Source organism: Heloderma suspectum, chromosome 3 (assembly GCF_057233095.1).
Source record: "Heloderma suspectum isolate Gila_16-S chromosome 3, 16-S_ref, whole genome shotgun sequence".
NCBI classification, from domain to species: Eukaryota; Metazoa; Chordata; class Lepidosauria; order Squamata; family Helodermatidae; genus Heloderma; species Heloderma suspectum.
Genome location: NC_139460.1, coordinates 252,965,090 through 252,979,690, shown reverse-complemented (window position 1 = coordinate 252,979,690; position 14,601 = coordinate 252,965,090). Strand labels below are relative to the sequence as shown.

The 14,601-nt window shown below is 41.2% G+C and overlaps 1 protein-coding gene across 50 annotated transcripts in view; it reads left to right on the top strand.

The window, feature by feature from the left end:
• Positions 1–14,601, top strand: part of ADD3 (adducin 3) — a 196,205-nt gene that overhangs the window by 130,612 nt on the left and 50,992 nt on the right. The window lies entirely within an intron of this gene.

Here is a 14,601-nt window from a genome sequence, read left to right as displayed (position 1 = left end):
AAATCTTGTGTGCCCCCGCCATACCACTTCCAGAGCCTCTTTGCCCATCCCCCTTTTCAGGGTCTGTGAAACTATTATATCACAGAAGTCTTGAGGGGGAATGGGAAAGCAAGAGTGGGAACTGGGGGAAAGGACCTGAAAGGAAGTATGTGGATTGGGTTTGAACTATGTTGTTGGTACATCAGTAATGAGAACACAAAGACAAGGGGAATGTAGAAAGGACTATATAGAGGGGGAGCAGAAAGCCTAGGAAAAGCAGGGGAATCTAGGGGCGGGCGTAGAAGGGACATGTGAAGGAGATAAGATGGTGAGGGAAGTGGGAACCACAAAAAATACTGAAGAACTGCAACATGAAGGCATCTGAAACCTACCATAATGTGAGTTCTCCCCACTTCCACTGCTGTAGAGCAGCTTCGGCTTTGGGGCACTATAGAAACGAAAATGAATAAGTAAATGTCAAGGAATGTTCTGGAGGAAAGTCTTAATGCAGGTATAAGGGCAGAGAGAGGCTGTGAACTATTGGTGGCAAGAAACATGACAATTTGCTTCATCCAGGGCCTTCTGTATCACCACCAGGTGGCCGCTATTTTCCTTAAGGAGAAAATTGAACAGAATTCTCTTTGAGTGCCCAGTTTAACATGTAGGTACTATTAGTGGGAACAGGTGTGGCAAGCTCAAAAGGGCTCAAATTAGAAAAGAAAGCCTGTCCACTTTTATGCATATTTCATTTAGAAGGTATATATGTGTATGCTGACTTTGTATATCCACCCCTCAAATATTTTCCATCCATGCCAGTGGTAAAATCTTCAAGGCAGAGATGCAATTCTGCTGTAGCTTTTGTACAAAGGTTACCAAAGTGAGGTGCTAATTCAAGTCAAGTGTGTCACATAGCGCTGTAAGGGAAATAAACAACTGTAGTCTCTTTTACAGAATATACCACTAATATAGATTCTGGACTCGCTGAATTTGTTCTTGACCAATTTGACCAGCTATTCAGATGATAATGTTGGTGCTGCCCCATGAGAACTGTGTGTGAAGTTTTATCCAAAAGGCCTCTGGAGCAAGCTGAGAGTCCTGGACAAGCGTTTACTTCCTTCATTTCAACAATATAAAGAGTTTTTGTCTATCTTCTCTCTAAAAAACTGATTGTACAAGTGGCCTTTATTTTAAATAAAGGGCTTCTAGTGGCATGAACTATGAAATAGTCTTCATCCCTTCTTCACTCTAGGGGACAGGCTCTGTTAATGTCTCACTTCCAAAGAAATATTAGATAAACAAATAAATGATGCAGTGACCTCTCAAGCAATTTGGTCATCACTGAGCATGTGTTTTGCCAGGTGAGGTATGAGCAGCTTGCTGGCTCCATGTGTAGTACAAATGTTAACCACTTAGTTGTATTTGGAGACTTTTAATTCATATTAATGTCTTTTAACATTACAATGATTACAACTCTGATATTTTCATCACTTCACTCCATCAATGTATACTTTCAGCGAGTACACTGCCTCCTACATTAATCAGGAGTTAGATTTTAAATTATAAGCATGATAAGCTTTCCTTGAATTCATGTATTTTAAATCTGATGCAGATCAATTAATAATATTTCATTGTTCCCTTTGTTAAATTTGATCATTGATAAACTAGTAAACATAGTGCAATAGAAAAATCATAGAGCATTTTATTCAATTTTGTGGTCAAGTCAAAGCAAATTAAGGACAGCATCAACCAATTTTAGGTTTTAAATTGGCTCATTGTTCTCTAAGGAAATGCTATTTTTCTTAGAAATTTTGTTGCTGCTGCCTTGAAGCAATTTAGGTAACTTACTTGATTATACTTTGTTTTCTGGATTGTATCTTAAAGTCCTTCCAAATATCTGAGCATAGGTTATACTAACATGGTTCCAATATGGCCAACTGTGCAGAAATTAATGTTACTGTTAGTAATATCTAGTTAGTCTCTAATAGAATATTTTTTATCACTTTAAAACTGCATTGCTACAACTGAGTCTGCAGTTTTTGTAAGCTTCGCTTGATTTTGTCTTGCTGTATAGAATCTTCAAAAATTTATCTGGTACTAGTTTATGACTGTGATTTATGATTTTGGAATTGTAAAAAAGAGACTGGAAGCGTTAGCAGGCATTTTTGCATCCTTTTTTTCCTACCATAAAAATAAGTTCTGTGGCATTTTTGGCTTGTTCTTAGGTACGTGTAGTCATACCTGGTTGAATGATAAAAGTAAAACCAATATTAGTTTTTATTTTATAATCCTAGTATAACAGTTACATCAATAAAAAAGAAAATTTAGTGTGAGAGTCCAAAATACTTCATTTCCTTTATTAGTAGTTTGTGTTTCATATGATTTTATTCTGTAACTAAAAATGTTCACCTAAGAGTGGCAGGATCCATCTCAAGCCAATAATGACAATCCTGTTCTGAGGGACTGCTGTACTACTGACCTCTAAACATGTCACAACGTTTTGTGGCTGCACATCTATTGTGAGCTATTCCAAATGAAGGGATCCTCCTCAATACATCTATTGGCAGTGACGTTGCGTGGGCCAAGGAGAATGTTATGTCTTAAGATGATGGTTTGTGCCCTAGTGCCAGTGCTGAAGCCTTTTCACCTAATCCTGTGAACCATGGTATCAGAGTGACTCATATATTTGTTGATTGCAAACTCAAGTGTATTGAGCGGAGTTACTTCTGCAAAGGTGGGCCATACGCTTCATGAAGAATTTGCACAATTGCGTATAAATTATTTGTGAGGTCTAGCTCAGAGTGAATTAATAGCAAATAGTATCAGTGGATTAACAGGGCTACATAAATTTAGTGAAAAATAGACACATAGAGAACTGTTTACTCAAAAACCTTATGCTGAGGTTATCCCAACTTTGGAGTGCCAGATACAGCATGGAACAGGGAAGTCAAGACAGCATGGGTAGAAAAGCTGGACTGGTGCAAACCAGTAATGCATCCCTGCAGCTGCAATGATGCAGTTGACATTGGGCAACTCCTTTGTGCTGGATTTGAAGGTTTTTGGCTTGCGCTCACAGTCCTGTCTGAAACTTTGTGCAGCTCTGCTCCCACTACTGATTATCAGTTCCAATTTTCTTGCTAGAGCACACTACTTGCATTCAAGATGGCATACAGTAGTAATGGATCTCCAAGTGCTCACTAGGTGGCAGCATTTCAGAAGACTTGATAGCTTTTTTGTCTTGGTGATATCATTGATGAGAATTATGAGAATTAAACCTTAGCCTTATATTATGCGGGTAAAGAGGAGAAAGTCCAAGGGCCTGCACTATAAAAAGAGTTGGACGCATACTACAGCAGTGTTGTTTGAGATCAGTTGTTCATGTAAACATTTGTAAAATTTACCAGTTGCTGCGCGTCTGTCACTAGAGTTGCTCTCCTTCCCAACTTTTGAACCTACATTTGGAGCAAGGAGACAGCTGTTTCTGCTCTGACATTTCTAAGGATGGGTAAAGCCACCATAAATAAAAAAGACTTTGATATGATATTAATCTGACTTTGATATGATATTAATCTGCACAGCTAGAAGTAATGAGAGAAAGCAGAATGTTTTCTGATATTCTTCTTCAGAGATATTCCCATTAGGGAGAGTTAACATAAGATGTGCATGTGCAAAAATATGAAATTCCTCATTAATTCCATCCACCTAACAGTAAGTTACAGTGAGTATGTAAATTGTGTATCTAAGCAATGACTGGAAACTTTTCCTTCTGTTGCATAGGGAGATTTTAGAAAGAACCAAAAGAACTTGATTGTGCAAATGAGGTTAGGAGCCTAGGAGGTGCTGCATGAGAGGAAATATTTACAAACTTCCAAACTCTTGGCCTCAAAAAACATTGTCTAATTAGGACCAAATGTATGCTACAATTGTTTCTTAGACTTGTAATAGCTATCTCGGTGGAACCATAGAAACAGTTTACAAACCATAAAAAGTGAAGAAAATTGTTCCATGGCTACAAGTTTATCCACAGCTGAATACAAACAATAAAATACACACAATTGCAAGCTGATAGTAAATAAAGAATATGATAGGCCATTTTTATAGTTTTGTAATAATGAGGAATTTCAGAGTACTGCCAGATTTGAAAACTACATTATTAAAAAAAATCTGTCAAAATCTACAACTATAGGAATATTTTGATTTGAAATGCCAGATGTAATGTTATTAAGTATGGGATGCAAAAAGTTCCAGAAAGTTGGCTGAGTTCAAAGTCACAGTTGGGTTCTTCCCACTTGGAGCCCCCTGTACTCCCCCTCCCTTCCATTTTTCTCTCTCTTTCCTTTCTGCTTATGTTTACTTTTGTCCAAGCTGAATTAAGTACAGTGAAAATAAGCTAGGTCATGAGAACCAAAAACTGAAACTGGCAGTTTCAGTGCGGCAATGCATATGTTGCCAGGACTGCAGCAAAATCTTCCTATCCCAGCAAAGAAAAATGCTGTCATCTCTGAAAACATTTTTTCAACCCACTTATTTGTAGGTTTTTCTAAATGTGCACATTCAGGGCTCTTGCGTTGCTCTCATGTCACAGAATTCATTGCCATGTTGTATGTGAAAGAAGTTTAAGCCCTTTGTTGATCTGTACTCCCTTCCTCATGGCTTACTAGCTCAGGATGTCAGCACCAACCTTGGGGTGTGGGGTTAGGAGGGAATGAAACTATTCCTGATAGTTTAAGATCAGCAGAAAAGGACATAGGCATTTACTTCAGTCTCATGTAAAAGTAAGTTCATTCCTCTTTTCCTGAAATGCCTTGCATTCATCCTGGAATAACAACAGAAACAGCCAGAGGATCAGGCACAACTGAGGAGGCAACCCTAGAGTAATTCAAATTGGGGAGCAAAGGAGTAGCAAAGACCATTTTGGTGATACTACAGGGTTTGATTTTTTTGCTATATACTACACATAATTTTGTTCTCAATGTTCTGAATTTGTGTACTCCAGTTCAAAAGTATAAAAACCTACTAAAATCATTTGTATTTATTTATTGCATTTATATCCCGCCTTTTTTCCTCTTGCAAGGAACCCAAGGCAGCTTCCTCCTCCTCTCCGTTTTATCTTCATAACAACAACCCTGTGAGGTAGGTTGGGCTGAGAGTCTGTGATTGGCCCAAAGTCACCCAGTGAGCTTCCGTGGCCAAGTGGGGACTAGAACCCAGCTCTCCCAGCTCCCAGTCCATCACTCTCACCACTACACTACACTGGCTCTCATGTATTTGTACATATGTTACATTAGTAGTACATTTCTTTAGCTTGTAGCTGGATGTGGTCCCTCAAATAATCTTTCACTTACCAAAGGCATGTGAACGCTTTTTCTCATGAGCACTCAATGGAGGAGGATACTTATACTAGTTATACAACATTTGCCAATTTTATCAGTTATCAGAAATAATAATAAAGAACTGCAGCAAATCTTCAAATGTGGACTTCTTGTCTTTTAGTAGTAGTATTCAGTTCTGTTTGCCAATAATGGTACCTCAGTTTGCACACTGCCTATATTGTGTCCATAGGGTTGGATCCAGACTCAGTCATACATGCAGTCGATCCATTAAAATCAATGAGGCTTACATTAGTCATGACTAACTTAAAGTAAACACATGGAAATCAATGGGACTTAAGTATGACTAGGTCTGGAGCTAACCCATAGTGGCATATTGGATTAGGCCAAAGGCGCCAATCATCCTTCTAACCTTGACTATGTTGACTCATGAAAAAGTGGGTGGGGATGGGGAAACAATGCCAACCAAGCCTACCAGGGACAAAATCATCTGGAAAAGGATCCCTGTACACCCCAGGTCTGTAAATGAAGTTTTCTAGGCCCTGCTGTACCTGCCCAAACTGCTTGGTGGGTCTAGTCTCAGGCCTACTGGCTAAGGAGCTGCTTTCCTCCCAGCTAGTTTCATCAGCTACTGCTTCTTGGACAGAAATTTGAAAGAGGTGAGTATACGTGCGTACAAGCACACACACGAACCCTGCTTTGCACGTGTTGCAATAGTCCTTAATTTGATACAGAGAAGACTTCAGGTGACATTATGCAGCTGTCATTGTGCCTGCCCCATCTGATGAAGCCATGCCTGCTGGCAAGCTTAAGTGTGGCCCCTGCCATGGTGCACACTTATAGTCCCCTAAGGGAGGGACCTGTCCATTTCATTCCCCTAAGTAGGGGTTTGCCCCAGAGCAGGGGGAGTGGGAAGCCATGTAACTCTGTCCCTCAGACTACTTCTCACAACTTCAAACTTTGTTGACTGCAAAACTGTGCTGGTTAGGGAAGTCTGCTACCTAGTGACTGAAGATGGTACAGCAGACTTCAAACACATGGACATATTTAAATTAATATGTTTAAAAAACCAAATAATCCTGATGTATACACCCCAAGAATCCATGTAGTATGTATGCCACGTTTCAGGTGTCTAGTTGCAGAGTCTTGGTTCTGTAGTGCTGACAGACAGACAGACATCCTCTTTTATATAGATTGTTTAAACCTACAAGAATGAAACTTTTAATTTTCCATTGGTGCCAGGGTAGGACTTCTCTTACCCTGGGGGATGGAGTATAAGATGGAACCTTTTGGGACCTCATATCATAAGTACCATGAGTCTGAACTTCTGGTAGCAGCCATGGAAATAGGAGCAGAACCACCATATCACCATGTCCCAAGCTCCCAGTTTGCATTGCTGGTCCAGGAGGATACTCATAGTTGATAGTATTAAAAGTTGCCAAGAGATTTCTGGAGAATCAACAGGGTCACACTACACCTGTCTGTATCCTGGCATAAGGCCATCCATATAGGTACAATTATGATGCCAGTGTGTGCTCCTATGCTTTTACGTGAGTAACTTAGGAAGAATAAATTATTATTTGTTTGTTATTAGTACATTTGAAGGCAGATATTAAGCATGGTTGCTTTAAATAGTAAGTCCCAGTGAAGAAGTTGCTTCCTAGAAGTGTGCTTACAACAACAGTATTAAGTATATGAAGTCTTGAAGGATTTCTTTATAAACCTTCAGCTAGTGCTCAATGTGTAGAAAGTACTCAAGAGGAATCGAATAGCCGCTTTTTTCAGGAAAGAAGTGCTTTCAGGATTTATGAAGAAGTTTTGTATGTGTTTGCAGAGCAGCTAACATTGGACACCTTTGTGGTAGTAGAGCTAGGGAGGCGATTAAAACTTGTTGGGATTAGTCAGTTGAAGCTGACTATAAATAGTAAGACTTGAGTTCCATTATGTAGGAAATCAAGAATCTCTATTATTTGGGTGCCAGCTGGAGATGTGGAAAATGGACGTTTCCAGAGAACAAAACAGCCCTGCTGACACATTCCTTCTTTGCTGAACCTCTCTCTGAGTAGTTTCTTGAAGTAGTTGGGAATAGAACAAAGCAATTTCATAGTTGATGCTGGAACAGAGTTCCTGAAAACTTGTCACCTGATTAATGGATGTTTTATAACAATATGTGCTGCAGCCCTTATTGTCAGATTTGTTTGCCCTCTTTTTGTTTGCTCAGCAGGCACCAAAGCTTAAAGGAAATATTTTACTCTGGAGTGAAGTTGGTGAAGGAAAAAATGTTAGGGGGGAAGAGGTATGGAGAGAGTGACCTGTTGCTGTTGATCTTCAGTTTATCTGCAGCTGTAAAAAAACTGTATTGCATAAGGTTTGGTTTTGTTATATTATTTATTTTGTACAACAACCTTTTGTTCCCTGCTGCCACAATTGCCTTTGTGCCTCTTCCACTGTGAAGTTACAACTGCTATGTCTGTGGGCTACAAACCTGGGGTTTAGGGAAGGGCCACAGCCACAAGCTCAAGAGTGGCTATGAAGACTGTCACCTTTAAAAAAAAAATAACTTTAGGAAAATTTGAAAACAAGGAAATCAGTTTTTATAAAATGCTTGCTTCTGTAATCCCACAGTTTCTAATGCAATTCAAGCTTTTGCCCAAGCCTTTTCAGTTTGTAACGATTCCAGAATATAAATGTAGAATTAGTGGAACATGTCGACCTGCTATGATTTGGCATCCAATCATGGTTTTGCAAATAGTATGCAAATCATATTAACTGCCTGCAAGGAAAATATGCAAAGTAATGTGCTAACAGATACCTCTAGCTGGTAATGTCTTTTTCTAATGCTGTGCAATTTGCCTAATCCCAGACTCCTCTGGAGCATTTAGTAAAATAGTAATTTTTAGTAGCCAGTGAATTCCAACAGAACCAGTTGAATTTCAATGCAAGAGGCAGAAATAACTGAAAGGAAAGAGTAAAATGAATATTGACTGTCAAAAGGAGATTTCCCCCTTGCAAATTATTGTTTGTCTCTGCTAAGCTGTTAAAGTCAAAAACTTGCATTGACTTAAAATCCTGAGTTCAAAATGGCAAGTGTTTACTTATTTGTGTAAGAGGAAATAATTTTAGAATCTAATCCATTACATAGTCACAAACAAAATAAAAGCTACAGCAAGCTTATGCAATGAGAATGAAGTATGGATTAACATTAGTATTATACTGTCCCAGAATCTGACAAATAAAGACCATTTTCCAGATAATTTTTCATCTATTTGCCTTCTCTCCCTAATGTAATTTGTGAGTTTATACAGTGCAATGTCCGAAATGCTAGAGTGCCTGTCAAATAACGTAGATGGCTTGTTTCTCTTCCGAGGAGATACAAGACTTACTTTTGCACAGAATAATAAAGATAAAATAAATTCCAGGTCATTCTATAATTTATTTTATTTTTATTTTTTATTAAATTTATTAATCGCCCATCTGGCTGGTCACCCAGCCACTCTGGGCGATGTACAACATACAATAAAAACAGTTTAAAACAATAAAATTCTACAATAAAAACATTTTCTAAAATACCCTAACCCACTCCAAATGCCTGCCTGAACAACAACGTTTTTAATGCATGACAGAAGCTCATTAAAGAGGGGGCATGACGGAGTTCTCTAGGGAGGGAGTTCCACAGAGTGGGGGCCACCACAGAAAAGGCCCTCTCCCTCGTCCCCACCAGTCTAGCTGTCCTGGCTGATGGGACAGAGAGAAGGCCATCTGAGGCTGATCTTGTTAAGCGGCCTGTCTGGTGCTGCTGGAGGCGCTCCTTAAGATAGGCTGGGCCAGAACCATATAGGGTTTTAAAGGTCAAAACCAACACCTTGAATTTGGCCCAGAAAACCACTGGTAACCAGTGCAACTCCTTCAGCACTGGAGTGATGTGATCTCGCCGGCGACTGCCTTTAATCAGGCGAGCCGCCGTGTTCTGTATCAGCTGCAGTTTCCGAACCGTCTTCAAGGGTAACCCCACGTAGAACGCATTACAGTAGTCTAAACGAGAGGAGACCAGGGCATGTACTACCGATGGGAGCAGATGGTCGGGAAGGAAGGGGCGCAGCCGCCGTATCAGATGGAGTTGATACAGCGCTGTCCGGCTCACAGCTGACACCTGAGCCTCCATGGACAGCTGGGAGTCCAAAATTACCCCCAGGCTGCGGACCTGGTCTTTCAAGGGTAGCCGTACCCCATTCAACACCAGGTCAGCATCCCCCAGCCTCCTCTTGTCTCCCAGCAAAAGTACCTCGGTCTTGTCAGGGTTCAGCTTCAGCCTATTCCTCCCCATCCAGCCACTCACCGTCTCCAGACATTTGGACAGGGATTCTACGGCCAACCATGGTGAAGATTTAAACGAGAGGTAGAGCTGCGTGTCATCCGCATATTGATGACACCGCACCCCAAACCTCCTGATGATAGGCCCCAGCGGCTTCACATAGATGTTAAATAGCATCGGGGAGAGGATGGAACCCTATGGCACCCCACAAGTAAGTGGCCACGGGTCTGAAACCTCCTCTCCTTCAACTCATGAGGAATACTGAAGCCAAATATGTCCTTTATCTTTTGTAATTTTGGCTGATTAATGGTATATATTTTAAAAAAAATGGAGAAGATCGCTCTACTGCATTGTTTTCTCTCCAAACTGAATGTGTTAGTTCTATAGATGTGCAACTTATAAAGTGTTAGGTGCCATTGATATATATTTTCGAATAACTTTCTTTTCTGTCAGTACTTATTACATTTGGGGGAAATTTCCCCATATCCAGATCCAGTCCTCTGCCACCAACTCATTCCTCCTTATGTCTTTTTCTCTCACACTCTGGATCACCACCCATACACACACATACTTTCTGTCTGCATTTGGACAATCAAGGGGGGAAAAGAAGCCATCGTGGCTTCTCCCCCCACATGTGCTGTCTGCACACCCATTGTTTACATCATTACCCACACTGCAGCGCCAATTGGTGTGTCATGCAAACCTGGCGCACGGCGGGCATGGCTTTGTACCCACCCTACAACCCATGATGTGTAGTAGGGGTTGTAGGGTGGGTATGAAGCCACCCTCTCTGTGCCACACGCTGGGGTCACATGACACACCAACCCGCACTGCAGCGCAGGTAATTATGTAAACAATGGGTGTGCGTGGAGAATGCACAGCAGTGGGGGGAGAAGCCACGATGGCTTCTTTTGCCCTGCGGTCCTCCGTACACCCTGCCCACCTCTCTCATTCTGGCTCACTACTGATAGACATTCTCTCTCTCTATCTCTGTGAGACCTCTAGGGATGCCAAGAAAGTTGTCTGGGGGCACATGGGTGTCCATGGGTGCCACGCTGTGTACCCCTGCTCTAGATAGCAAAGTCATTGCCAGGAGTCTTCTTGACATGGTGGTATTATCTCCGTCATCATCATCATCTCGCCCCCTAAGGAAAGTGCTCCCGTTCAAGGTTTCAGCTAGCTTGGAACAAGACCCTTTTGGTCCTGTTCAGGCCTGGGAGGAAGGGAGTGGGAGGTCTAAGCGCACACACACGCAAACAATTTTGACACTCTGTACAGCACATACTTTCTTGTCAGGCCATTTAGGGGTTGGGGTATTACCTAGGGAGTCCCCCAGATATGCCTTATATTTGAGTGGCCTCATTTCTTTTCTAAACTGTAGTGCTTGACCATCCAAGTTTGCTATTAGTAATACATACAATTGTCATGTTTCTTCACATTCTTGGTTTGCTTTGTATTTAACAAAAACAAGAGAAGAAAATAACTGAAGGTGCCTAGACAGTTCTTTTATAGGCCTTTCCAATTCCTGACCTTAACCTAAAATGTAATTAATTATCTGAGACTAAATGTATAAATGTTCTCATTACTTGGGCAGGGGGCGGGGGGACACTAACAAATGGTGAGACAAGTCTCTTTTTAACTAGAGTCAGCTCAGTTAATCTAAGTAGAAAACAACTTGTGCAGAACCAAATTAAAATATTCTGCTCATCCCCTGAGGCAATCATTGACAGTTTGACCTTTGGGGGGGGCAAAAGGGGGGGTGATTACAGAAGTGGCTTAATTTGTTGAACAAATACCTTCCCCTGAAATGATATTTCTCCTCTCCTTTGTTCAGCTTATATATTCTTAGTTTGTTGGCGTCTACAAGAATATCCAGCCAGTAACTGGGAATGGGTGGGTGGGGATACCAAAATGCTAGTTTTATCTCATAGGAAAATCTCCTTTTGTAATAAGGCATGTCATATAATTATACATCCTAATTAATTTTGTGGGGACATGGAGTTCAAAGGGTAATTATTCTGCTATTACATTTGCGTAACTGAACTTAATTATCATAATTGGGAACTTTGCAATTGATTTCAAAGGCAGTAGGGAAAATCCTAACAAGTTCCAAAGGTGATACTGGCTGTTCAATCAATACACAGTTCTGAAATTTGAAGAATAGGGTAAGTTGGTAGTGTTGTAGTTATGAAAGAGAAATATGTCATATTAATGTAGCAATTTTCAATTATGGTTAAAGCAGGAATTTTTTTGGTTGGTTGCATGGGTATTTACTTATAAGTGTTTATCAAAAAGAATGTTCCAGTATCCCCTCTTCTCCTGCCCTTCTACTTTTGCAGAATCATCACTACGGGTTCTGTTATACTTATATACTGATGTTCCCCCTGGGAACTTCATTTTATGAGTAGTATTATTTATATTTATTTATATTAATTTTTTACTGTACTTTAATCCCACTTTTCAGATAATGTTATCTCCCAAAACAGCTCACATCAATCAAAATAAAGAGGCAGGACCTGCCATCAGGCTTATAAACTAAAAAGATAGGGGAAGGGGAGTGGAGTGGAGGAAAAAGGAAGAGGAGGGAGATCAATTTTTCGAAGTGGTGAACAAAGTGATGAACTACTAGTGAGTATTTACATGCACTTCGGGCCAGGCTGATCTTCCCTTGCTGGTGTTTTTGCTTGAATAGCAATTGGTGGCTATTTGGTCGATAGATATGGCCAGAGTGTTCTTTCTCCTTCCTTCTGCCATCCCAGGGCTACAAGCAGTTGGAGCCAAGTATTCTTTCTGGCAGGGAGGTGGAAACAAACTCCTTGCAACTACTCTTTCTCTGGCTGTTGGATGGACCAGGTTGCTCACCCCCTTGGCTTGATGTTATTCCTGGGATGCAGAGGTTACAGCCTCTCATTGGCTGGCTGATGGCAGACACCAGTGTGTGCTTCCCTTTGGCTCAGTATTCTTTTTGACAGGGAGGGGGAAGTGAGTTCCCTGCAGCTAGTGAACAAACAGAATGAAGTTATTAAGGAGGGCATCATAAATGATTCTGTGCTGTTGGTGGCGGGACTGTATTCAGCTTAAGAGGTTACAGTGAAATAAGTAAAAATGCAAGAAGGTAAGGTGAAAAATAGCATTTCTAATAGGAGTATCAACTGATTTTTTTCCTTCTTCTGGTGTTTCACATAAAAATTACCTTGAATAAATGTAGTTTAAAAAAATGGATGTCCTTAAAAAAAGATCTGTTGCTGATTTGAATCTTAAATAGTGAATGTGTGTTTATGGAAAACCATAGCTACCTGTTCAGATGTGAGAAGACGAAAATGTGTCAATATGAAGATAAATTGTGTATACCTAGAAAAGGGTTATTGCCGTGCCATTAAAGTGCATGGCACCCTACAAAGTACAGGAGGAACAGGTCCCTGCTCTGAAGAGGCAACCAAATATTCAACACAGAGATGACAACAGAGGAAAGGGAGGGAGATGGAGACGGGGTAGACAAGAGAAGATACTGCATTTTTATTTAACCAGCACTTTGAATTGGGCACTGGCACCCAGTACAGATGGCAAAGTACTGGCATAATATGATCATATCAGCCAGTCCCAGTTAGCAGTCTAATTGCCCTATAGTGGACTAACTGAATCCAGACTGTTTTCAAAGGCAGAGCCATGTATAAATGTATTGCAGTCATCCAAACAGAGAGAATACCAGTGTGTCACAAGGCTATCTCTGTCCAGGTAGGGCCATAGTGGTATATCTGCCTAAGCTGATAGAAGGCGCTCTGAGCCACCAAGGGCACCTGTATCTCAAGTGACAATGATAGATCTAAGAGCACCTCCCGAAACTACAAACCTGCTCCTTTAGGGGGAGTGCAGCCCCCTCCAGAACAGGATGAACATCACTTAACTGGACAAATGAACCAACCACAAGCATCTCCATCTTGTCTGGATTGAATCTCAGTTTATTGGCCCTCATCCAGTCCATTATCCTGCCAAAGCACTGATTCAGAACATCAACTGCCTCACCCGTATTTGATGAAAAGGAGAGGTAGAGCTATGTGTCAACCACATATTGGGGACACCTCAGCCCACATCCCCAGATAATCTTCCCTAGTGGTTTCATGTAGATGTTGAAAAGCATGGGAAATAAAATAGAAACCTGAGGAATCCCATAGCACAATTGCCATGGGGCAGAGCAATAATTCCCCAGCACCACCTTCTGGAATCAGCCAGCCAAGTAGGAGCAAAACTACTGCAAAACACTGTCTCCCAAACCCCAATTCAGACAGCCTATCCAGAAGGACGCATAGTAAATTGTACTGAAAGTTCCAGGAGAACCATCAGGGTTGCACTCCTTGTCCCTCTCCTGGCACAGATCATCCTATAGGGATGCTTGCAACAGGCCTGCAATAAGTATCCCTCCCCCAGGGGTAGGCTGACATGTTTCACCTGGCAAGAAATGTAATTACTCCACAGGGGCTGGCTTAGTCCAGCAGGGTCCCTGCAGATTGTGTCTTGTTTCTTGGTGCAGTATCAATTGAGAGATCTTAGAAGTAGGATGGTGAAGTAAACCTCCTTCCCCAGTCCCAGCTGCTGCACTTCGCTGCCATTATAAAAATATTGTTGGGTAATAAGAATTTTACCCACTTTCATAATACTTATTAAGAATTGATATAGATAGTGGCTAGGTTGAAAATTCAAGTATCCTGAACCTGTGGGGGTCACCGTAAGCTGCTGCTGCATAAATTGGGACTTCTGCTGCTGTCGTTTAGGTATGTGACCAAATGCCTGAGAAGCCTTACAGTCTTTTGTTCTGTATCAGTTCTGGCTGGTGAAGCTTGGCTGCAGTAACTTCCCTGCCAAAGCATCACAAAGACCCTTGCATCATACAGGTGCACTATGCAGGTTCCTATTTGCTTTGTTCTAATAACCCTCCATTGCACTGCTGTATCAGAGCAGTATCCTGGTGCCAGCCTGAAGAGGCTG